The sequence below is a fragment of the Aethina tumida genome, chromosome 1 (genome assembly GCF_024364675.1).
Source record: "Aethina tumida isolate Nest 87 chromosome 1, icAetTumi1.1, whole genome shotgun sequence".
NCBI classification, from domain to species: Eukaryota; Metazoa; Arthropoda; class Insecta; order Coleoptera; family Nitidulidae; genus Aethina; species Aethina tumida.
The window spans coordinates 36,959,907-36,987,678 of record NC_065435.1 but is presented as its reverse complement, the minus strand read 5'-3'; the positions used below and the strand labels follow the sequence as shown (position 1 = coordinate 36,987,678).

Sequence of the window (27,772 nt, the reverse complement as noted above, 5' to 3'; positions counted from 1 at the left end):
TTCAAACAAATAGAATTATAACAAAAAATATAACTGAACCACAATTTGATGTAATATTAATACAATATAAGATCAAATCAAATTTATTTGAAAGAGGACAACGTGTTTCCAAACCACATATTTCGAATTAGGTTTAATTGAATTAACTATAACTCGTGCCTATAATTGGACAGGCTGACATACATCATAAGGTGACGTAATCTTAGCAACATAAATGTTATTTTCTCTTATTTGACTAACAATCTTCCTTCGTTGCTACTGAAACATGAAAGATTGCAAAATATCACTCAATACAACACTCACTCCAAAATGTTCGTTTAATTTTGTAAGTACTAATTAATTAAAATTTTATTTATGTGTATATACATCAGGCAAGTTACTTGTTTTCAATTTCATCCCCCACGTCTCTTAGTAGCAAAATATATTTCTGCATTTAAGTATAAAGTTAATGAAAACAATTTCTATTCACATGTTAATTATCTGTCAGATTCACAGACAGTATTCCTTTGATGGAAAATAAATGTCGTCGAGACATCTACAACTGATTTGATTTCAGTGACTCGTAATCGGAACCTTCGGACAATAGGTTCCTATTATTGTAACTGTTTAAATATGTCACCTTTTTAAATCAAAAAATAATTCACGTAGTTGATTCATTAAGCAAGAATTAGTGAGCGGCAAATTTCAACTAGGTACTGAATTTCTCTCTTTCACGTTTGGTTGGATTATCACCCTCAAACAACACTAAGATACCAATCTTTCTAATTTTGCTAATTTTATGTCAAAATTTATTTAGATTCCTCATGTCTAGATGACAAGTTCAAATAATGACAACACAATTTATAAACAAAATCAAATCACAATTTTCTGTGTAAAAATTTGCAATCTTTGTTGAGTTGAAATTTATAATTAATAGCTCATTCGTAATTTTGATGAAATTTTCATCTACTTTAGTGCATATATATTTTAAGTGTCTCCACGTTTTCTTGAGAGCTCGTAACCGCTACGCACGTTTTGATAACTGGCTGACAAATTAGACTACTTGGGCATGTTGGGGTATTTTCATTCTAATTAGTTGCTAATCTTATAATCGCGATTATAGGAACCTGGGATCATTTTAAGTAGTATTTTTCTAAAAAAACTACTTTACCGTGCAATAAGGTATAACATAACTGAAAAGAAAGATAAACATTCAAGAGGTGACACACAATTTACTTGGTTTATCTATATGCTATATGCAGAATCTTAACATCTACTACATGTCTGATCGGTATTCTAAATAAATGATTTTCCAAGTAAATTGCGTCTCAATTCTTGACTCTGTTATAGCGTAAGCTTTATTTTCAAGAATAAGATATTTTTTCGCATTGTAAATTAAATTATATCAGCAGAATGCTACACAGTTAACTGTGACAGGAAAATAGCTCCTCGATTATTATTATAGGATCCTGTGTTCAGAATATCTCGACAATTTAGAAGAACAACTTTGTGTACTTGGTAAGGCCATTATAAAATCGTCCAACAAGCAAAATGAAATAACTCCAACATCAGTTGACAGTTAGTTGTCAAAACACACGTACAGAACCAGAGTTCTCAAAAACTTATTCTCTCGTTTTAAGAAATTGTTAATAAATAATTTCATTATTTATTCCATATAGTATTATTCAAGTCTTAACCATTAATTTAAACCACACACATTTTCCATTTAAATTTGATTCACTGATGTTAATCATCAAATTTGACTTTCCTTAGACATTATGTGTTATTCCTTATGAATTACATCTGAAATAAATTAATGGCGTGTATGTAGTTGTTGATTTTTTGAATGGTGAGACACCTACTGTTCTAAAGTTTCACAGCATCTCTTGAATGATGAAATTGTTAATATTTTAAATTAAGTTTTGGGAACAGTTGTAAATAACAGTTGCTAGGTTACAACAAGTGTTCTATTGTTTTTTAAATTTGGATTCCCTTAGATACATAATTTATTGCAGTTAATCAAGGCGGAATATTGTAACAATTACATTAATAACGAAATATATCTATTTTAGAGCCCTGATTTCAAATAGTGTTAATTAATCATGAAACTGTCGGAAATCAAGCCACATGAAAATTTCCCGTGGGCTTTAATTTTGCTGTATCAAAATATTACCAATTATATTTAAGTTCACTTAAATAAAGTTAGGAGATAAGATATATTAACAAAACACCAAAATGTCTTAGAAACTGTAAAAAAGAATCCCGATTTGTATATATATCAAAAGTTAACCAAAGTTATACAATATTACAGAGTACAGAGAGTATTTAGTGTAAAATATCGTGTTATATATACCGCCCCTTTGGTTGACTGAATCAACGCACTACAACGCCGTATAATCAAATTGAGACATCCCTAATTAAAAATCGCTCCGTTATTTTCCTTCTTTCAAAAAAATCTTTGTTCACTGTGTTTTTCATTCTCTTCTACAATATGATTTATTCAATCAATTTTTGAAGATAATTTTTGCAATACCCTCAAAAATTATTTCTTTTTACAGAATGCAAATTTAAATAAAGTATCTAAGAACTCCATCTACATCCCAACGCATATGGAGAGTTACTACCACGATTTTAACATATTTTTGAAGCAAGTATGGAGCATACAGGTAAAGCAAGTAAATTGTGTCTCACTTCTTGAATGTCTATAAGAGCATAAACTTTCATTTCAATTATGATATACCTTATTACAGATATATTAGAAGAATACTGCTTAATAGGATACCAGGCTCCGCGATGTTTGATTGTATATAATTACTTCTTTCCATGATCGGTATCGCGATTATATGGTAACCGAATAAGCAGAACGAAAATACTACAACTTTAGTTCTCGATGATGTTGTCAGTGTTTTGTCAAAACATGCCTACTCCCAAGAAAATATGGAAACACTAAAAATATATATGCACTAAAGTAGATGAAAGTTTTAACAAAACTGCAACAGATAAATCTATTAATTATAAATTTCAACCCAACAAAGATTTCAAATCTTTATTTCCCCAGAAAATTGTGAAATAGAAATCACTATTTCATGATTTGGTTTATAAATTGTGTTAACATTATTTGAACTTGTCATCCAGACATGAAGAATCTAAATAATTTACGACATAAAATTATCAAATATGGAAAGATTAGTACATCATTTGAGGGTGATAACCAATGTTGAAAAAGAAAATTTCAGTGTTGAAATCTGTCGCTCAGTTATTCAAGCTGAGAGAATCACCTACGTGAATTTACTGTTGATTTAAAAAGGTGAAATATTTAAACAGTTACAAAAATAGCAACTTACTGTCTGAAGGTTTAGATTACGTGCCCTGAAAGTCACTGAAATCAAATCAGTTGCAGATCTCTCGTCGACATTTATTTTCGACAGGTAATTAATATGTGAAACGAAATTGTTTTTGTTAACTTTGTTAATTTTATATTTCCATTAGAATAGATTGCTGCTAAGAGAAGTTTCAACTACTATAAGGTGAGGAATAGAATTGAAAACAAATAAAATTTTAATTAATTTGTAAATAAAAAATAAGTGTGTGATTGAGTGACATTTTGCAAACAAGTATCAATAGCAACGAATTGTTTGTCAAAAAAGAAAATAACATGTCAAATTACGTTTCTTTATGGCATATGTCAGAACTATGTAATTTATAAAAAAGTTGTATTCTCTCAAGCATATTTGATTTGATTCTTACATTGTATTAATATAACACCCAATTGTGGTTCAGTTATATCTTTTCTTATAATTCGTTTTAATCCACTGTCTCAGCAAATTGACAGAGCAAAGGAATATCGTGATGATTTTTCAATTTGCTATAATATTTTTGATGGTAGAACTGTTTCGAATCAATCTCATCCTTGTATTTCAACCTACAGTGGATGACCATAAATGAGATTCCCAAATATTTAAATATAACATAACTTTACAAATAAAACTACTTTGTTTAACTTATGTCGATATTTTAATATTAGTTTGGTGTTATAAAATGGTTTCGACACATTGCCGATTTTTTCAACATACAATTATTCAGTGGAAAAATATACAGATATACACAATATAATTATTTATGAATCACATTTTCCGTCATAAATTACAGATTAAAATATAAGTAAAAACTACTACGGCACAATTCTAATATTATAATTACTATAAACATGCTTAATTCTCAGATGTTATTTGAGTTGAAACGTATGCCCATACTATGGAAAACTTTTCATAAATTGAAAGTACCTTCTTTATACACAGACAGATATGTGGAACTCCAATGGGAACATTCCTGTCCTCAGCCTTTTTGATAGAACTTTTGAAGACGGTTTCTTGGTATTGCTGTTTTCTCCTTTATTGTGACTTTTTCTTGACCTTTTTTCGGATTTCTTGCATATTTTTTCATATTTCATAGCCTCAGAGAAAATAGCATGCCCTCAACCTCCGGAGATCTATCTTTCAACACTCTAATCCGGAGATTGCATGCTTGCATGATATCCAACCCTGTGAATCCGACAGATACAAGAGACCTTGTCTCTTGGCTGTCTAGACCTCTGCGTCTCTTTTGAACATCTTTTCTTTACTATGTAGCGATTGTTACGTACCTCTTTAGTTTTCCCTTCTATTTTCCTAAAACTTTATGGTTAACTACTCTTAGGTCATGATCTTCGGATCATTGCCCGGAGAGGGGTTTTTAGTCGGTAAAGTCCGGCACTACGTCTTGTAGATGTCCCCCTCTTTGCTCCAATAAAAAAATAATCATAATTTATTCTGAAAACAAATCAATGTGTTATTTTATGGAGCCTTATTCTGTGTTTAGTTGGGAATTCCTGTAAATATAAATAATGAATTTAGCCAAAACTATTCCCTAAAAATAACAGTTTGGTAAGATCGGTTTCATTTCTAGCACTACTGTACATAAGTATTTCTGCTAATTACAATTCTCAATGAGGAAGAACCTCATTAATAAAGAGAGAATATTTAACTATTAATTTTGAATTGAAGCGTAGGAGCAACTTCAGAAAGATGTGTTTCTTATGAAATAAAAGTCTGAACTGATTAGAGTTTTGTTGTAAACAAATAAAGAAAACTTTTTGGGCTACTTGATTTTATGAAAAGTATTGTAATATGTTTATATACAACGAAATTCAAATGTCTACAAGTGAATAATGCATAGAAATTCAAACAAAATGGTCCTGTGGCATAGACAACTAGAGTACATTATAAAGGCGTACAGGATTTGTACTGAAAGCGACTGGTACACGGTAATAAATTGGATAATGATAAATTACCCATGTGGTGTGACAATGTCAACGAGGTGAGCAAGCAAGGAAACCCTTTACTGACAGAGAAGGAAAAAGTAAGCAGTTACTGAATATTGTCCATTCAGATATCTGCGGACCAATACGAGTCAAATTCAGCGGTGGATCAAGATATCTTCTTACATTAATAGACGAATATAATAGGTGGTGCCAGGTTTTCAAAGAGAGAAGTTTTTGAAAAATTTAAGGAGTACAAAAGAACTGTCGAAAATAAACTGGTAATGAAATTAAGAGAGAATTAGCTGAGAAATTGAAGATCATAGATTGCAAGGTTTTTCTTTAGAATAGAAATTAATCAAAGTAAGAAAGGAGTAACACTAAACCAAAAAAAATATATTTTAGAGAAATTCAGAATGGTAGATTGCAATCCAATTAAAACACCGTATGACTGCCACTCAAAATTTAACAGAGATTTAAAACCATTCAAAGACCCCGCACGATACAGAGAATTAATTGGTACTCTAATGTACTCTCTAATGTAACCGATCAAAACTGGGGCTTTACAATAACTAGTTGTGTCGTTGGATGTGGTACCGCCTTCCTTTCTGCCAATAGAACCTGGATTTGAGCCTCCTTTTCCTTTTCTTATTTCACGATTCTTGTCTTTTAATAGGAACTTTAATAGGGTCACTAAATAAAAACGAAAATATCACTACCAACACTTTTCCGTAGTTGCTACCGAAACTTGGTTAAATGACGATCGTTACCTCTGCCATTGATAACGACAGAAAAGTCTCTTATTGTTAGCGACTTTTGTCAATTGTTCAAAGTGTGGGTAGCAACCAGGTAATATTGTTGAAAATTACAATTTATTTTGAGTTGTTCGTCCTTCTTTTGTCTGAATTTAGTTATAATAGTTACCATAATCGAAAGAGAAGAGCTGTTAATTTGGCTTGTAACCTCGGTTACTAAAACAATAAACCATGTGTAGGGTCCGGAAAAAAGAAAAGCTAAGTGAAAAACTCAATAAAACCCAAAAGTCTGCTGACGTTTCCAGAGGTACCCGATTTCCTTAGGAATAAAATTTTGGAACTAGAATGTGAGATACAGAGAGTGAAAGAGTGCTTACACAGCTTTGTCGTCTAAACTAGGGATACTATCGGTAAACTCTGATAGTACCCCTACTCCTAACGCTAATCCAAAATCTTTATCCCAACTAGCCACCCTTGCATCCCCTGCAAAGTCTCCCAGCTCCAAAACTCAGAAGACTTCTTGGAACTCGGTCACTCCCAAGGAGGTGATGTCGAAATTGTGAACCATTTATGGTTCAGTGTTGAAATTTATGTATATTTAATTGTATTAAAGTATTTTAGACCAAGTACCCTAAGAATTAGAAGAGCCTTTTCATAGAAAATAAACTCTTAAATCAGTATAGCAGAACTGTGTAGATAGAAATGGAATACAGGTTACAGTACTTTAAATCACAAACATTTATATAACCTTGTTATTAAAGTAATTATTTAACGTTTGTAATTGAATGAAATTATTTGGTAGCGCTTATGGCTAGCCGTCTCAGTCTCAGTTTCGGCTCGTATTTTTTGACAACTCACTGACAATCTTGACAACTGATCTTTGTGTAATTTTGTTTTGTTTGGTGTCCGATCCTATAATGCTCTTTGGCGAATTACAGAAAGAGGATATTTCAGTGCGAAAAATGGGATCATATAAATACTAATCAAGGAGATGACCCAGCTTACAAATTCCGATAATATGCATTCCTCAGTTAATTTAATGCTGTCTTGTTAACCCAAAGTAGTTTACCTGAAGCATTCTTCTCAAAAAAATCTAATTTACAGCGCAATGTAGCTTACGCTTTTACATAGAAAGGAAAATTATAACACAACTTAAAACAAATAATGTTTCATCTCCTCTTGGGAATCCAATTGTAACTGATGCGATGACCTGTAGAAACTACACATAAACTGATAAAATTGTAATTTGAATTGTGCGTTTGTAGGCAGTTAAGTTGTAATTTTAACACTAAATTCTTAAATATAAGTTTTTCTCCTGAAATAAAAAATTCTTTTAAGAAAAATTAACAGGTTATGGAGCCAGAAAAGCCCAGAGAAGCCGAGAATGGTTTACTTACTGAGAAAAGTAATGAAGTTAACCTAAAACGTCAATACGACAATTGAAAAGTGTTTTCTCGTAACATCTGGAATAAGGGTTCTTAAATTGTCAGCAAACAATCAATTGGCATTAATTGAAAAGTTAACCGGCCGAGATAATTACGTAACGTGGCGATTTGCTCTAAAATCATACTGCATAGACCCCACCACATGTGTCATTGTGGACACAAAACGAGACACAAAGGCAAAAACTAAGATAAATTTACTAGTTGACTAAATAAATTACGTGCACATACAAGAGAGTAGTACTGCAAAAGAAGTATGGGATACGTTTTCATAAGTATTTGATGACTCTTGGTTGACACGCTGTGATGGGTGGCTGCGTGATCTCTATAATACTTCACTTACTCTATGTCAAAACGTAGAGAAATATGTGAGCAAAATTATGTGTACTGCTCACAAGCTGTGAAACATTGGTTTCGCAGTTGACGATGAATGGCTAGTTACATTGCTACTCTCCGGTCTACCAGAGTCCTCCTATCAACCAATAATTATTGCTATTGAAAGCTCCGGCATGAAGATAACTTCAATTTCTGTGAAATCAAAACTATCACAAGATGTTAAACAACCTGAAAGTGACTCAACAGTATTCTCAGTCAACAATACCAACCACAAGAAACAAAGCAAGTAAGGGTGATACACAGGACCAAGGATCATCAATAAAAGAAGAAATGGAAGAAACAAATCAAATTTACTTGAAAGAAGACAACTTTTTTCTAAATTACATATTTCGATTAAGGTTCAATTGGACATTGGTGTTTTGTTTATATTTTAACGTCTGGCATATGTCACAAGGAATCGTAATCTTAGCAACATAAATATTATTTTCTTTTATTTGATACACAAAATTCCTTCGTTGCTATTGAAACTTGAAAGTTCGTAAAATGTCACTCAGTCCAACACCCACTCCCAAATGTTCGTTTAGTTTTGTAATTACTAATTAATTAAAATTTTATTTATGTGTATATACATCTAGTTATCCTGTTTTCAATTTCATCCCTCACGTCGTCCGTATCACATATTCAAACTAAATTATAATAGTTGGAACTTCTCTTAGCAGCAATCTATTCTAATGGAAATATAAAGTTAACAAAGTTAACAAAAACAATTTCTTTTCACATGTTAATTATCTATCAGAATCACAGACAGTTTTTGTATGTCGACGATAGATCTGCAACTAATTTGATTTCCGTGACTTTCAGGACTAGTAATCGACATCTCCACAATAATGGCATCAAGTTGCCATTATTGTAATTGTTTAAATATTCCTAACGAGTTCCTAAGGAGTCCGCACCTTTTGACAATTCTGGCAATTTTGACAGCTAATGTGAGAGTATTTCGTTCTGCTTAATTGCTATACTTATAATCGCGATACCGATTATGGAAAGAGGTTATTTTATACGACAAAACATCGCAAAACTTGGGATCCTACAGCAGTATTTGTGTAAAAAGCTACTTTAATGTGTGGGCAAACGCATCAAGATATTCTTCAGCTTTTCTTTTACATTTACCCAAATTCAGTTTCCTTGAGCCGAACCAACTTTTCTAGAAAAACTACCGCCCAATCTATTACTCATTTTTAAATTTCAAACACATTACATTAATATCTTTTATCTAAAGTATAACTTGCGAATATGGTGTTGATTAATTTTTTTATAAAAACTAATCACTTTACATTACAATCGTTATGATTATTTACAGTGGAAAAATTACTTGTCAAATCCAGCCCATTTAGTTTAGCAAACAATAAATCATGGCAGATTCTATGAAATGCCTTTTAAATGCCTGTATAAACAGCATCAACCTGTAAATGATTATCAAGAGCACCAACTGTCGAGAGTTTATAAATAAGAAAGTTGGTCGCAGAAGATTTATATTTGCAAAATTCATGTAGACTCTCATTTATAATATTTTGGAACTATGGCATAATTATTTTGGAAATGATTTTTTTGGACAATCTTGGAAAACAACAAGTAAACTATCTCCATCCTTTAAGATAGGTATAACAAATGATTTTTTACGTACGTTAGGAAATAAAGTAGATTTTAAAAACATATTAAGTTTCATTGTTAGAGGCTTTGTTAATGAAAATCCACAATTCATTCAATACTGTAGAAAGAATATCATAAGGACCTCTATTACTAGATAAATAAAGACTTCTGAGTTCATTGAAAACATCAATCTGGACAAAATTATAATTACGTTTTGAATATAAACAAAAATATTAGATTTGTGTCTGCATTGAAGACAAAAAAGTGAAACAAACAGCTAACGAAGTGTAAATACTTATTTCTTTTGTTGTTTTTGTCTTTTCAATGACGAAATTTTGAGAAGTTACCAAATAATTGTTCAAGATCAGTTTTGAAATCAAATGATATTTTGTACATATTCAGGTTTCAACAGCAATGAAGGCGATATGTTTATTAATCAAAAGTAAAACATACTTTTGTTGTCTGAAGAATATGCATCGACAAAAGTGTGTGAATTGTTAATTAGACATTGCTATTCCTAACAAATATCAAAATTTTATATATTTTCTTTGATAAGATAATAATAAAACTTAAACATCTTTTTTAGCTGCTTTTTTTCAATTTTGTTAAACTTATAAATTCACATCACATAATTAGGACCTTCCTACTTTCCGCATATTTTGGCAAATTGAAATAACCTCTCTCAGTAATTCGCCTTTAGAGCATTATATTATTGGACACCAAACGAAACGAAATTACACAAAGATCAGTTGCCAAGATTGTCAATGAGCTGTCAAAAAATATTAACCGAAACTGAGATCTGAGACGGCTAATCATTAGCGCTGTTTTTTCCCAAACCAATTTAAAATTTTCTTCTCTATGAGAAGTCTCTTCTAATTCTTAGTGTACTTGGTCTAAAATACTTTAATACAATTCAATATACATAAATTTGAATACTGAACCATAACTGGAGCATCGTAGTTAGACAATTTCGACATCACCTCCTTGGGGGTGACCGAGTTCCTGCGTTTTGGAGCTAGAAGACTTTGCAGGAGTGGGGGTGGCTGGTTGGGATAAAGATTTGGGATTAGCGTTAACAACTTTTTTCTTTCGATTATGGTAACTATTATAACTAAATGCAGGCAGAGGAAGGACGAACAACTCAAACAAAAATTGTTACTATCAACAATATTTCCTGTCGCTAACAATAAGAGACCTTTCTGTCGTTACCAATGGCAGCGGTAACAATCGTCATTTATCCAAATTTGAGTAGCAACTACGGAAAAGTGTTTGTTAAGGAATGAAATTGCACATTGATACTTGGAACCCGAAGGGTTTTTAGTTCTTAGTTTTTAGTCTTTGGCGTTTCTAGCCGAGTGCACACTTTGTAATAATATAATAAACGATTAGTTTTCTTGTAACATCGACTATTATTCTCATCACACTCACACCTCAGTTTTCAAAAGTGTTTGTAGTGATATTTTTGTTTTTATTTAGTGTCCCTCTTTTGTCTGAATTTAGTTAGTTACCAAATTCAGACAAATGAAAAAATTTGTTTACTTGTCTGGTAACCTTGGTTACCAATCCAAGAAACAACTGAATTAAATTTTTGTTTTCGTACTATAAACAGTTTAATAACCGAATTAGCGATAATGAAATGCGAAAACAGCAAGTGTGCCTGCAAAAGGTCGAGTGGTTCCGAATCCTATTGGAACCGGACGGCACATCGCCAGTTCCGTTCCACAAGAAGTTCATACTAAGAGACAAAAACCGTGAATGAAGAAAAGGAAAAGGCAGTTCAAATCCAGGTTCTATTGGCAGAAAGAAAGGTCAACCGCGCGGTAAACCCTGAGCACGACTCCGTTCGAAGTTCCGAAAGAGTTAACTATCTAAAGTAAGTAACAACAGCAAAATTCGGCAAAGCGCCACACCGACATCAGACCCCCAAATGGAGTTAGAGATAACGTTCGTCCTTCTGTTTGAATTTAGTTATAAGAGTTGCCATATTCAGACAAAAGAGAAGAGTTGTTAATTTGGCTGGTAACCTCGGTTACTAAACCAATAAACCATGTGTAGAGTCCGCGAAAAAGATAAGCCAAGAGGTACCTGAAAACTAGACGTTAAGATTAAAATCTCGGAACTAGAGGGTGAATTACAACGAATGAAAGTAAGTAATGCATTAAGCTGTCTGCTAAGCTACAGATACCATCGGTAAATCCTGGAAGTACTCCTACTTCTAACCCTAACACCAATCCTTCCTCCCGACCAGCCACCCCACACCTCCAAAACGCAGAAGTCTTCCACAAATAAGCCTATGGAGGTGTTCTCGAAATCCTGACGACGCACCCCTGTGCTCACCGAAAGGACACGGAAGCACTGGAAGTATTTGTTTCCATTAAGGTCAAAATACAAAAGTTAATAGTTAGAATATGCCTGCTTACAAGGCGACGTGGAATGATAATGCAAGGTACTCAGTAAAACGCTTATTGACTATTTTACAACATTGGTGGGCTGTATACAACTAACTCTGCTCTTACAACTTAACTCTGTTTCTATAACTACGCTCTTCTGTTGTTTTTATTCTCCGTTGTCATCACAACCGTTATACACGATGTCTAGATACTCTAACATAACTTGCCTCGAGTGAATTGGACCAATGATGAGTAAGTATAGTGTTTGCATGAGTACTGAGGTTTACACTTTAAACTATCAATTATCATTGGTTGATTGTGTCTTATGAAATTTTATACAATATGTTCCTACTTTATCTACATGTAAAAAAATTAAAGACTAAGTTTCCTAAGTTGTTCTCTAAAGAGCTTATAACATTAACTATTCGTTATTCATTTGTAGACATTTGAATTCCGTTCCCATAAACAAATTTCAATGTTTTATTTATTAATTCGTTATTCATTTGTAGTCATTTGAATTTCGTTGTCATAAACTAATTTCAATTTTGTTCATAAAATCAGGCAGACCAAAAAGTTTTCTTTACTTGTTTGCCACCAAACTTTAATCAGTTCAAACTTTTGTTTCATACGAACCACGTTTCTCTGAAGTTGCTCCTACGCTTCAATTCAAAATTATTAGATAAATATTCTCGCTTTTATTAATGAGTCCCTGCCTCATTGGAAATGATAATCGGAAGAAATACTTGTGTATAGTAATGCTAGAAATGAAACAGATCGTATCAAACTGTTATTTTTAGGGAATATTTTTGTCTAAATTCATTAATTTACTTACAGGAATTCCCAACTAAACAAAGAATAAGTACTTTCATGTATATGACGCTCCTTAAAACAACACATTAATACCTAATTAATTTGTTTTCAGAATAAATTAAGATTGAAATCTTAAAGTACGATGCAAAAGGCAAATGGTGTAGAGATTCTAGTGGCCCAAGAATTGGATTTAAATGTAAGTATAATTTTCATCTGCATTCAAGATTTTTATAATTAATGACATATTTTATGTTAAAACACACAATTAAATTATTTAAATTAAATGAAAAACAAATAAAATTGGTATATATAATAAAATTAATATTTAATATTAATTTTATATATCTTTTTTAAAGTATTTCGACGATTCGTTGGGCACGAGGAGTTACGTTCACATGGAAAGGCTGATTACCATCATATAAATGAAGATGAAATGAGCCACGACACAACCTGACGACATCGGCAAATATTTTCTCTGAGGCTATGAAATATGAAAAAAAATCCAAGAAATCCCAAAAAAGTACAAGAAAAAATCACAATAAAGAAGAAAACATCATTACCAAGAAACCGTATTCAAAAGTTCTACCAAAAGGGCTGAGGACTGGAATGTTGCCGTTTGAGTTCCACATTTCTATCTCTGTATATAGCAAGTACTTTCATTTTATGGAAATGTTTCCATAGTGTGGATCTAGGTTTCAACTCATCTATCCTCTGAGAATGAAGCTTGTTTATAGCAATTATAATTTTAGATTAGTGCCGAAGTAATTCTTCCTTAAATTTTAATCTGTACTGTAATCACTAAATGTGTTTCCTAAAAAAATATGTTGCATATAACTTTTAAGTACCTCCACTGAATAGTTGAAGGTTAAAAAAATCGACAATGGGTCGAATCCATTTATTAACAACCAAACTTATATTAAATTAACCACATAACTTAAAGGTAAACAAAGTACTTTTATTTGAAAAGTTATATTATATATGAATATTTGGGGATCACATTTATAGTCATTTAGTGTAGGTTGAAATATAAGGATGAATTTCATTCGAAACAGTTCTACCATTTAGTATAACTCATCTCATCTCGATATTTCTTTGCTCTGTCAATTTGTTGACACTGTGGATTCAAACGAATAGAATTATACCAAAAAATATAACTGAACCACAACTTGATGTAATATTAATACAATGCAAGATCAAATCAAATTTACTTGAAAGACGACATCCCTCACCTCTCTTAGCAACAAAGTATATATCGGCATTTAAGTATAAAGTTAACAATGTTAACAAAAGCAATTTCTATTCACATGTTAATTATCTGCAGAATCACAGACAGTATTTCTTTGATTCAAAATAAATGTCGACGAGAGATCTGCAACTGATTTGATTTCAGTGACTCGTAATCGAAACCTTCAGAGAGTAGGTTGCTATTATTGTAAATGTTTAATTATTTCACCTTTTTAAATCAAAAGTTAATTCACGTAGTTGATTCTTTAAGCAAGAATTAGTGAGCGGCAAATTTCAGCTAAGTACTGAATTTTTTCTATCACGTTTGGTTGGATTATTACCCTCAAATAACACTAAGATACCAATCTTTCCAAATTTGCTAATTTTATGTCAAAATTTAATTAGATTCCTCATCTCTAGATGACAACTTCAAATAATGTCAACACATTTTATTTACAAAATCATGAAAAAGTGATTTCCACTTTACAATTTTCTGATTTGCAATCTTTGTTCAGATGAAATTTATAATTAATAGCTGTATCATTTGTAATTTTGTTGAAATTTTTATCTACGTTTGTGCATATATATTTTAAGTGTCTCCACGTTTTCTTGAGAGCTGACAAATTGGACAACTTGGCCTTAGTTGCTGATTTATAATCGCGATTATAGGAACCTGGGATCCTATTAAGTAGTATTTTTCTAAAAAATCTTTATAAACATTCAAGAGGTGAAACACAATTTACTTTACCTACATGCTCCATACTTGCTTTAAAATAAAGTTCAAATCGTGGTGGTGAATCAAAACTTGAAGATTGTGATGCACAATATAAATTGAACTTTGCGAATGTTATTTGATGGGATAAGAACCCTTTAGAAGATAAATAAAAGTTGCTCAAGTTTTTTGTGCTCTTCGCAATAACTAAATGAAAGTTTAGAAGGTAAATTTACCAAAGAATAGTTTTGTACATAATCTGGGTTCATTAGCAACGAAGGCAGTTTGTTTATCAAACAAAAGAAACACATTCAATATTCATACATTCTTCCTTTCTATTTACCTAGAAGAATATCATCATCTAACACATGTCTGATCGGTATTCCAAATAAATGCTTTTCTAAGAAAATTGTGTCTCAATTCTTGACTCTGTTATAGCGTAAGCTTTATTTTCAATTATAAGATGTTTTTTCGCATTGTAAATTAAATTGTATCAGAAGAATGTTTCTCTGTTAACTGTCACAGGAGGATAGCTCCTCCATTATTATTATAGAATCCTGTGTTCAGAATATCTCGACAATTTAGAATATCATCTTTCTATGTTTGTTATCGCCAATATAAAATCAACCAACAAGCAAAATGAAATAACTGAAATATCAGTTGTCAGTCAGTTGTCAAAACAAACGTACAGGTCCAGAGTTCTCTTTTTTTTTATTGGGTCAAATAGGGGAAAATATACAAGACGCATTCTGTTGGATGTCGAAGGCAGTGTCGGACTAACCGACTAAAAACCCCTCTCCGGGCATCGATCCGGAGATCATGGCCTAAGAGTATAACCATATAGGTTTAGGAAAATAGAGAGAAGGAAAAAATTAAAGAGGTTTGCAGCTAACCGCCACATACTAAAGAAAAGATGTCCCAAAGAGACGCAGAGGTCTAGACAGCCAAGAGACAAGGTCTCTTGCATCTGTAAGATTCACAGGGTTGGATGTCATGCAAGCATGCAATCTCCGGATTAGAGTGTTGAAAGATAGATCTCCGGAGATTGAGGGCATGTTTGCGCCGCAGCTCCAAAAGAGAGGAAATGTTGTATTCGAAACAGTCTTTTCTGTTACGAATATAGTATGGGACACCAAGGGCCGACCTCACTAGCCACATGTAGGTCCCTTGCAGGGACCTAATGAGCCAAGAGGCGGCGGTGCCCCATATAGGAAAAGCATAAGTGAAAAGAGAGTGGACTGTCGCGTTAAAAACACGCAGCTTAACTAAAGAGGAAAGACGTTTAGAAAGGAAGAAAGATTTCAAAGCAACAAAGGCTGCTAGAGCTTTCCACTTTACCAAAGCGACCTGGCGAGAGAAACTGAGTTTCTTGTCAAGTATGAAACCCAGGTACTTGGCGCTGGGACTCCACTCAACTTGGTGATCATTGATAAGGAATTTAGGTGGCAACCTTCGTCGATTTGAGAAGAAAATAGCTTCGGATTTAGAACGATTGATCTCCAATCTCCATCGAGAGTACCAACAGAGCAGTTTAGGCAGGAAGTTCCTAATATGGATCTCCGCATAAACTATACATTGTGGGAGCTAATTAAGGCAACGTCATCGGCATACATTGCTATAGTAACTCTAGGACAAGATGGTATGTCGCTACAATAGAGATTGAAGAGAGTATAGATAGTTTGGAGCCTTTCGGGACACCAGCGGTAATAGTTCTCGAAGAAGAGAACTCGCTTCCAACCCTGGAACGAAAGGAGCGGTTGGAAAGGAAAGAGCGGATAGTGCCGATCAGATAAGAAGGAAAATTTAACGAAGCCAGTTTGTGTATTAGACCAGCGTGCCAAACCCTGTCAAATGCCTGCTTGACATCAAGGAGCAACATGGTACCATGCTGCCCCTTGTTACGCCTTCCAGCCATGTCCTCGGTCACTCGCAAAATCTGATGACCGGTACCATGGCCTCGACGAAATCCAAACTGAGCGTTCGGCAGGATGTGCTGGTCAGCCATAAATTCCTCAAGCCGAGTCCGAATAACCTGCTCCGCCACCTTGCTTAGCGAAGAAAGGAGGTTAATGGGACGATAACTGCTAGCAAGGTGGGCAGGTTTGTTGGGTTTTAAAATAGACACTACCGTCGCCACCTTCCATGCCGACGGGAAGTAGTGGAGACGGAGCATCGCATTTATAATGTTAGTAAGCATTACCACCTGAATGGTAGCAAGCTACTTAAGGGCCACGTTGGGGATGGTGTCTGGGCCGGGACTTTTCCGGTTATTGAGGGCTTTAAGGATACCTCTGACTTCGCTGGGAGAAGTAGGAAGAATGTCACTATCAGGTTTTGGGAAAGTCATAGAGTCCACCTGACGGCTGATGGAGTTGTGCTCTACAACAAACCCAGGAAGACTGGCGTTTGGAGAGCATTGCCGCTCAAGGGAGTTGCAAACACCTCCGCTTTATCCTTGTCCAGGACGACTTTGATGCCATCATGAACAAGGTGCGGATAGCGCATACGCCTCCCTCGGATAGACCTTATGACTTTCCAGGTCCGACGAGGATGGAGTTCGGCCTCTGCTATGAACTCCTGGAACGAGGAGCTCCGGAGTTCAAGCAGGCAGGCCCGGACCTCACGGCTCAGGTTCCTGATGAGGGTGACAACCTCGCCAGGAAGACTATGCTGCTTGCAGATGTTAGGGCAAGCATGCGTCGTCCGTTCTAAGGCTGTCAGGATGTCATTTGACAGCCTATCCACTTCACCGTCTATATCCCTTTCAGAGTTCAAAATCCTGCACCGCAAATCGGTGGTTTCCATTAAATAACGGAATTGCAACCAGTTGGTTTTCCTCTTACGAGGCTCCCACTGGCAACAATTCTCGTTAAGTGCCAGGGAGATCGGGTTGTGGTCCGAAGACAACACCTGGTGGTTAATGACCTCCGGCACCTCTGTGATGTTTTTGCAGAGGCAAATGGAAAGGATATCAGGTCGGCATGAGGGACTATCAGGGAAGTGGTTTGGCGTCTCGGTGGTTTCCACCGAGAACCGGTAGTCCAGTGAGGCCCGCAGCAGCCTTAACCGTTAGTGTTAGATTTTACACAAACCCACGCTGTGTGCTTACTGTTGAAGTCCCCAGCAATGACTGTACGACAGTTGGGATGCAGGATGGACGGGAGATTGAGTCAGGAAACTCTCTCAGTCGATCGAACATAAGCCGAGACAATCCTAAGCGGACCACTTTCTAGGGCGAGTTCGACTCCAATCGACTCGCCCAGAAAGAGGGACGTATCGATCCTCTCTGGTGCCTGATGGAGTTCCGGATCAGAATGCCAACCCCTCCACCTGCTCCAGAAAAACGATCAGCCCGGAGGATAGAGTATCCTGGGATAAAGAATCCCATGTCCGGTTTTAGGAATGTCTCCTGCAGACATCGGCTTCAGAGTCTCTCAAAAACTTATTCTCCTGTTTTAAGAAATTGTTAGTAAATAATTTCATTATTTATTCCATATGGTATTAGTCAAGCCTTAACCATTATGTTAAACCCTACACATTTTCCATTTAAAATCAATCCATTGATGTTAATCATCAAATTTGACTCTTTTAAGAAATTATGTGTTATGAATTACATCTGAAATAAATTGATGGCGTGTATGTAGTTGTTGAGTTTTTGAATGATGAGATACCTAGTGTTCTCAAGTTTCACTGCATCTCTTGAATGTTGAAATTGTTAATATTTCAAATTAAGTTGTAGGAACAATTGTAAATAACAGTTACTAATTTACAATAAGTGTTGTATTGTTTTTTAAATTTGAATTCCCTTAGGTACATAATTTATTGCAGTTAATCAATCATATTGGAACAGTTACACTAATAACAAAATATATCTATTTTAGAGCTCTGATTTCAAATAGTGATAATTAGTCATGAAATTCTCGAAAATCAAGCCACATGAAATATTCCCGTGGGCTTTAATTTTGCTGAATCAAAATATTACCAATCATATTAAAATTCATTTAAGTAAAGTTAGGCATATGATATATTATCAAAACACCAAGATGTCTTAGAAACTGTAAAAAAGAATTCCGATTTGTATATATATCAAAGGTTAATCAAAGTTATACAATATTACATAGTACAGAGAGTATTTAGTGTACAATATCGTGTTATATATACCGCCCCTTTGGTTGACTGAATCAATGCACTACAACGCCGTATAATCAAATTGAGTCATCCTTAATTAAAAATCGCTCCGTTAATTTCCTTCTTTCAAAAAAACCTTTGGTCACTGTGTTTTTCAGTCTCTTCCACAATATGATTTATTCAATCAATTTTTGAAGATAATTTTTGCAATACCCTCAAAAATTATTTCTTTTTACAGATGGCAAATTTAAATAAAGCATCCTAAGAACTCCATGTACATCCCAACGCATATGGAGAGTAACTACCACGATTTTAACATATTTTTAAAGCAAGTATGGAGCATATAGGTAAAGCAAGTAAATTGTGTCTCACTTCTTGAATGTCTATAGGAGCATATACTTTCTTTTCAATTATGATATTATTATTATTATTATTATTACAGATATTTAAGAAGAATACTGCTTAATAGGATACGAGGGTCCGCGATGTTTGGTAGTATAAAATACCTTCATTCTATGATCAGTATCGCGAATAAGCAGAACGAAAATACTCCATCTTTAGTTCTCGATGTTGTCAGTGTGTTGTCAAAACACGCATACTGTCAAGAAAATATGGAGACACCAAAAATATATATGCACCAAAGTAGATGAAAATTTTAGCACAACTGCAAATGATAAAGCCATTAATTATAAGTTTCAACCGAACAAAGATTGCAAATCAATATTTACGCAGAAAATTGTAAAATAGAAATTACTATTTTATGATTTGGTTTATAAGTTGTGTTGATATTATTTGAATTTGTCATCCAGACATGAGGAATCTAAATAATTTGCGATATAAAATTATCAAATATGGAAAGATTAGTATATCATTTGAGGGTGATAACCAATGTTGAAAAAGAAAATTTCAGTGTTGAAATATGTCGCTCAGTTATTCAAGCTGAGAGAATCACCTACGTGAATTTACTATTGATTTAAAAAGGTGAAATATTTAAACAGTTACAAAAATAGCAACTTACTGTCTGAAGGTTTAGATTACGTGTCCTGAAAGTCACTGAAATCAAATCAGTTGCAGATCTCTCGTCTACATTTATTTCAAGTTTCAATAGCAACCAATTGTTTGTCAAAAAAAAACATTTATGTTGCTAAGATTACGTTTCCTTATGACATATGTCAGAAGTATTTAATTTAGAAAAAAAGTTGTCTTCTCCCAAGCAAAACTTGATTTGATTCTTATATTGTATTTCACCAAATTGTGGTTTAGTTATATCTTTTCTTATAATTCTATTCGTTTTAATCCACAGTGTCAGCAAATTGACAGAGCAAAGGAATATCGTGATGATATTTCGATTTGTTATAATATTGTTGATGGTAGAACAGTTTCGAATCAATCTCATCCTTATATTTCAACCTACACTGGAAGACTATAAATGAGATTTACAAATAATTAAATATAACTTAACTTTACAAATAAAATTACTTAGTTTAACTTAAGTCGACAATTTAGTTTGGTGTTATAAAATGGTTTCGACACATTGTCGATTTTTTCAATCTCCAATTATTCAGTAGAAAGATTTACAGCTATATACAACATAATTATTTATGATATAAACATAATTATTTAGGAAACGCATTTACCGTCATAAAGTACAGATTACAATAGGAAAAATTTCTTCGTCACAATTATAAAATTATAATTATTATAAACATGCTTAATTCTCAAAATGAAAGTACCTACTTTATACACAGACAGATATGTGGAACTCCAAAGGGAACATTCCAGTCCTCAGCCTTTTTGGTAGAACTTTTGGTAATGCTGTTTTCTTCTTTATTGGGATTTTTTCTTGTACTTTTTTTGATTTCTTGGATTTTTTTTCATATATCCCGATATCGTGTGGCTTTGTCATAGCTCATTTCATCTTCATTTATATGATAGTAATCAGTCTGTCAATGTGTAACTAATTCCTGATGTCCAACGAATCGTCGAAATAGTTTATTTGTTTTCTATTTAAATTAAATAATTTAATTGTGTGTGTTTTAGCATAAAATATATCATTAATTATAAAAATCTTGAATACAGATGAAAATTATACGTACAATTAAATACAATTCTTGGACCACTAGAATCTTTCCACCATTTGCCTATTACATAGTACTTTCAGACTTCAATCTTGATTTATTGAATTTATTCTGAAAACAAATTATGTATAAGAAAGGTATGTTTCGATATGAACTGATTAAAGTTTGGTGGTAACCAAATAAAGAAATCTTTTTGTGCTACTTGATTTTATGAAAAATATTTAAATTTGTTTATGACAACGAAATTCAAATATCTGCAAAGGAATAACGAATTGTTAATGTCATAAGCCCTTTATAGAACAACTTAAGAAACATAATTCTTAAATATTTTTACAGGTAGATCAAGTTGGAACATATTTTATAAAATTTCATAAGATTTGTGCTCACAATCATTAACATCCATATTGCTAAAAAGTAAATCCCAATCAACTAATGATAAGTGATAGTTTAATGAGTAAACCTCAGAACTCATGAAAACACTATACTCATCATTAGTCCAATTCACTCGGGGCAGGTTTCAATCTCCAGTTACTAAAAATATATCCACTGATGCACAATGATTGGAATAAAAATCAGAACCAGATGCTGGTAAACTGTTCCAATTATTCACTTTTGGCTTTTGACCTTAATGGATATAAAGACTTCCAGTACTTTCATGTCCTTTCGGTGAGCACAGGGGTGCGTCATCATCAGACGATTTCGACATCACCTTTATAGGCGTGACCCACTTCGTGGAAAACTTGCGTTTTGGAGGTGTGGGGTGGCTAGTTGGGAGAAAGGATTGGTGTTAGAAGTAGGAGTATTTCCAGGATTTACCGAAGGTGTCTGCAGTTTAGCAGACAGCTTACTGCATTACATACTTTCATTCGTTGTAGTTCACCCTCTAGTTCCGATATTTTAATCTTAAGGCCTCTTGAAGCGCCGGCAGACTTTTGGGTTTTATTGAGATTTTCACTTGGCTTGTCTTTTCTCCTCAAACTACACATAGTTTATTGATTTAGTAACTGATATATATATATATATATATATATATATATATATATATATATATTTGTCCTTCAGACACGGCGCCCAAGTCGTGCCGGTTCGAATATCCGTACCGATACGACGATCCCCGACTGAGACCGTCCCGATTCACATCCGGGACAATGCAGTAAGTTTTCTTTTGTTTTTTAAATTTTATATAAATGTCCTTAGATACATACTTTATTGTCACTCATGGTTAATCATAATAAAATCTATAAATAAATAAAAATTTATTTGAGTTTGAATCCGAATATAAACGCACACTGGTAAAAAGTAATATTTTTCAAGGAAATAAATAATATACATTAGGGCAAATTTTAATATTGATAAGATTTAGATGATTGAGATAATGTTAGAAATTGTTCAGTGTTCAAACTTATGTATATTGAATTGAATTAAAGCAAAAAGATCAATACACTAACATTTAGAAAAAAGGTTTCATAGAAAAGAAACACTTAAATTAGTTTGGCAAAATTCTGAAGACTGATATGGAATACGGTTCGTATTCTTTGACAACTCATTGACAATCTTGACAACTGATCTTTGTGTAATTTTGTTTTGTTCGGTATCCGATCCCATAATGCTCTTTGGCGAATTACGGAAAGAGGTTATTTCAATCTGCCAAAATGTGCGGAATGTGGATCGTATAAATATTACTGATGCTGACCCAGCGAACTAAATATAATAATATGCTTTCCTTAGTTAACTTAATACTAATTAGTTTACTTGAAGCATTCTTCTAAAAAAAATCTAATTTACAGCGCAATGTAGCTTACACTATTATAAAGAATGAAAAATTTTGACACTACTTAAAACAAATAATGTTTCATTTCCTCTTGGGAAGCCAATTGTAACTGATGCGATGAGCTGGTAGGAGTGCACTAAAACTACACATATACTGTTAAAATTGTAATTTGAATTGTGCGCCTGTGGACAGTTAAGTTGTAATTTTAACACTAAATTCTTAAATATAAATTTTTCTTGAGAAATAATAAATTCTTTTAAGCCCAGAAAGGCTTATTTACTGAGAAAAGTAATAAAGATAACCTAAAACGTCAATACGACATTTGAAAGGTGATTTCTCGTAACATCTGGAATAAGGGTTCTTAAATTGTCAGCAAACAATCAATTGGCATTAATTGAAAAGTTAACCGGCCGAGATAATTACGTAACCTAGCGATTTGCTGTAAATACACATCTACAGTAAGAGAAGTTGTGGACTGCATAAAACCCCCCACATGTGTCATTGTGGACACAAAACGAGACTCAAAGGCAAAAACTAAGATAAATTTACTAGTTGACTCAATAAATTACGTGCACATACAAGAGAGTAGTACTGCAAAATAAGTATGGGATAACTCTTGGTTGACACGCTGTGATGGGCTGCTGCATGATCTCTGTAATACTTCACTTACTGCATGTTAAAACGTAGAGAAATATGTGAGCATAATAATGTGTACCGCTCACAAGCTCAGAAACATTGGTTTCGAAGTTGACGATGAATGGCTATTTACAGTGCTACTCTCCAGTCTACTAGAATCCTATCAACCAATGATTATTGCTATTGAAAGCTCCGGCATGAAGATAACTTCAGTTTCTGTGAAATCAAAACTATCACAAGATGTTAAACAACCTGAAAGTGACTCAACAGTATTGTCAGTCATCAAGAAAACAACCAACAACCAAGTAAGGATTCAAGGTGCTACACTTGTAACAAGTAAGGTCATAAAAGTCCTCAAATGCAAATGCAGGACCAAAAATGTTCAACAAAAAGCAAGTAGTTCATCATATGCTGTTGTGTTTGAGGCAACATCCAGCCAAAATGACCCTTGGCAAGTGGCTTCCGGTGCATCGTCACACATGACAAGACGTAAGAACATGCTTGAAAATATGACTCTGTCATACATAAAATCAGAGTCGCAGACAACAAAGTATAATCTGTGCAATGCTCAGTATAAGTGAGGTTGGACCATTATGACGATGAAGGTCAAAACAAAAGGGTGCTTTTTCCAAAAGTATTATGTGTTCCTAAACTGGCAACAGATTTATTGTCTCTAAGTCAGATTATTTGCGGTGGTCGCCAAGTAAAACTTGACGGAACAGGCTGTGTTATGTGAGGGTCGACTGGAATAGTATTAGGACTAGCATTAGTCTTTTCAAATCTGTTTAAAATTTGTTCCACATAAATACTAAAACTTTCTATTTGCATTCCCAAAAAATTACTTGGGGTTTCCATTATTTTAATTCCAATATGTGTTTTTCAGTTTTTTTTTAAATTAATTTAGTTCTGATTCATCAATTGAGAATAACAGGCCATCATCAACATAGGCACAACTAGCATTTCTTCTTACTGAAATCAAATTTACTTGAAAGAAGGCAACTTTTTTTAAATTACATATTTCGAATATGGTTTAATTGGACGTTGGATGTTTTGTTTATATTGTAACGTCTGGCATATGTCACAAGGAAACGTAATCTTAGCAACATAAATGTTATTTTCTTTTATTTGATAAACAAAATTCTTTCGTTGCTACTGAAACTTGAAAGTTCGTGATTTCCGTGATTTTTCAGGACTCGTAATCGAAACCTTCAAACAAAAAGTTGCCATTATTGTAATTGTTTAAATATTTCACTTTTTTAAATCAACAGTAAATTATCGTGGTTGATTCTTTCAGCTTGAATTAGTGAGCGACAATTTTTCTCTTTCACTTTTGGTTGGGTTATCAGTCTCCCACAACACTAAGATACCAATGTTTCCATATTTGCTAATTTTATGAAGAAAATTATTTAGATTCCTCATGTTTGGATGACAAGTTCAAATAATGTCAACACAACTTTTAAACCAAATCATGAAATATTGACTTCAATTCTACAATTTTCTGCGTAAAGATTTGCAATCTTTTTACAGTAGAAATTTATAAGTAATAGCATTTTTTGTTGGTTTGTTACATATATATTTTTAGTGTCTCCACGTTTTCTTGAGTGTTCCTAACGAGTACGCACGTTTTGACAACTCACTGACAACTTAGTCAACTAATGTTGGAATATTTTCGTTCTGGTTAATTGCTGATCTTATAATCGCGATACCGATTATAAAAAGAGGTTATTTTATACGACAAAGCATCGCAGAGCCTGGGATCCTATTAACCAGTATTTTTCTAAATATCTACTTTATAGTGCAACAAGGGCAACATAATTAAAAGGAACGCTTACACTATTATAGACATTCAAGAAGTGAGACACGATTACTTGTTTTACTTATATGTTCCATACTTGCTTTAAAAATGTGTTAAAATCGTGGTAGTAACTCTCCATATGCGTTGAATTGTAAATGGAGTTCTTAGGATGCTTTATTTAAATTTGCAATTTGTAAAAAGAAATAATTTTTGAGGGTATTAGAGAGTTTGATGAATAACCCGAAAAGTTTTGACATTGACAGAATTTGGAAGGGCGTGACAACTAAGTTGACTTATTAATTACTAGTCAGTAATAGATGATGTTAACAGAGAAATGGAAAGATTAAATATTTCTACTCATAATTTCTTCTTCAACAATAACGCATACTTTAAGCTGGAATTTATATGCTAAATTACTGTCCATCCCATTTAAAAATTGTTCTGCAATCAGTGCTTTTTAATAATATCTGTATTCTTGAACCTCTGTGTTTGAACTCTTTCAGCACCAGAATATTCACCAGCTTTTCTTTTACATTTACGCAAATTCATTTTAGTTTTACCCAAACCAACTTTTCTAGATAAACTACCGCCTAATCTATTACACATTTCTAAATTTCAAACATATTACATTAAAACCTTTTAACTAAAGTGTAACTTTCGAAAATAGTGTTGATTTATTTTTTTAAAAAAACTAATCACTTTATATTACAATCGTTATGATTATCTACAGTGGAAAACTTACTTGACAACTCCAGCCCGGTTAGTTAAGCAAGCAATAAATCATGGCAGATTCTATCAAATGCCTTTTAAAAGTCTGTATAAGCAACATCAACCTGTAAATGATTATCAAGAGCAACAACTGTCGAATTGTTATAAATAAGAAGGTTGGTCGCAGAAGATTTACATTTGCAAAATCCGTGTTGACTCTCATTTATAATATTTTGGAACTATAGCATAATTATTTTGGAAATGAATTTTTTTGGACAATTATGTAATACAAAACATTTTTCATACAGGCCTAAATTTGTTACAAGTAAACTATCTCCATTCTTTAAGGTAGGTATAATAAATGAATTTATCTGTGCATTAGGAAATAAAGCACATTTTAAAAACAAGTTAAATTTCATGGTTAGAGGCTTTGTTAATTATAATACACAATTCATTCAGTACTGTAGAAGGAATATCATAAGGACCTCTATTACTAGATAAATCTGACTTCTGAGTTCATTAAAAACATCATTCTGGAAAATATTATTATTATTTTTTGAATATAAACAAAAATATTTTCATGACAAAACGATATTGTTTAAATTTGTTTGCATTGAAAGCTAAAAAATGAAACAAACAGCTCACGTGTAAAGAGTAAATACTAATTTCTTTTGTAGTTTTCGTCTTTTCAACGACGAAATTGTAAGTTACCAAATAATTGTTCAAGTTCAGTTTTGAAATCAAATTACATTTTGTACATATTCAGGTTCCAACAGCAATGAAGGCGATATGTTTATTAATCAAAAGTAAAACATACTTTTGTTGTCTGAAGAATATGCAATGCTTTAATACAATTCAATATACATAAATTTGAACACTAAGGAAATTGGGTACCTCTGGAAACGTCGGCAGACTTTTGGGTTTTATTGAGTTTTTCACTTAGTTTGTCTCTTTTCCGGACACTACACATAGTTTATTGATTTAGTAACCGATGTTACCAGCCAAATTAACAACCCTTCTCTTTTGAATTTGGTAACTATTATAACTAAATTCAAACAGAAGAATGACAAACAACTCACACCAAAATTGTTACTATCAACAATATTCCCTGGTTGCTAACTACACTTTGAACAATTGACAAAAGTTGCTAACAATAAAAGACTTTTCTGTCGTTACCAATGGCAGCGGTAACGATCGTCATTTATCCAAGTTTGGGTAGCAACTACTGAAATTTGTCTGAATTTAGTTAGTTACTAAATTCAGACAAATAAAAAAAATTGTTTACTTGGTTGGTAACCTTGGTTACCAATTCAAGAAACAACTGAATTAAGTTTTGGTTTTCGTACTATAAACAATTTAATAACTGAATTAGCGGTCATGAAATGCGAAAACAGCAAGCGTGCCTGCAAGAAGTTCGAGTGCTTCAAAGTCCTATTGGGACCACACGGCAATTCGCCAGTTCCATTTCAGAATAAGTTCCTATTAAGAGACAAAAACGGTGAAATAAGAAACTGAAAAAGCGCCTCAAAACCAGGTTCGATTGTCAGAAAGACACAGCTAATTATTGTAAAGCCCCAGTTTTGATCGGCTGCATTAGACTACATTAGACTACCAATTAATTCTCAGTATCGTGTGGGGACTTTAAACATTTTTAAATCTCTGTTAACTTTTGAGTGGCAGTCATAGGGTGTTTTAACTGGATTGTAATCTATCATTCTGAATTTCTCTAAAATATATTTTTTTTGTTTAAGTGTTACTCCTTTCTTGCTTTGGTTAATTTCTATTCCAAAAAACACTTAGCATTCTTTGATCTTGATTTCTCAGCTAATTTTCTCTTAATTTCATTACCAGTTTGTTTTTCGACAGTTCTTTAGTACTCCTTAAATTTTTCAAGAAATTCTCCTTTTGACATGAGAAAATACACCTAAATGTTAGAAGATATCTTGATCCACCACTGGTTCTGACTCGCATTGGTCCGCAGATGTCTGAATGAACAATATTCAGTAACTGCTTACTTCTTACTTCTCTGTCAGTAAAGGGTATCCTTGCTTGTTTACCTCGT

At 33.2% G+C, this 27,772-nt stretch overlaps 1 long non-coding RNA gene across 1 annotated transcript in view; it reads left to right on the top strand.

Moving 5' to 3' along the window:
- LOC126264214 (uncharacterized) overlaps positions 1 to 27,772 on the top strand; it is a 57,821-nt gene that overhangs the window by 25,716 nt on the left and 4,333 nt on the right. Inside the window, exon 2 of the long non-coding RNA XR_007546974.1 lies at positions 3,333 to 3,407. This is a non-coding gene — a long non-coding RNA (uncharacterized LOC126264214). The remainder of the gene's footprint in view (positions 1 to 3,332; positions 3,408 to 27,772) is intronic.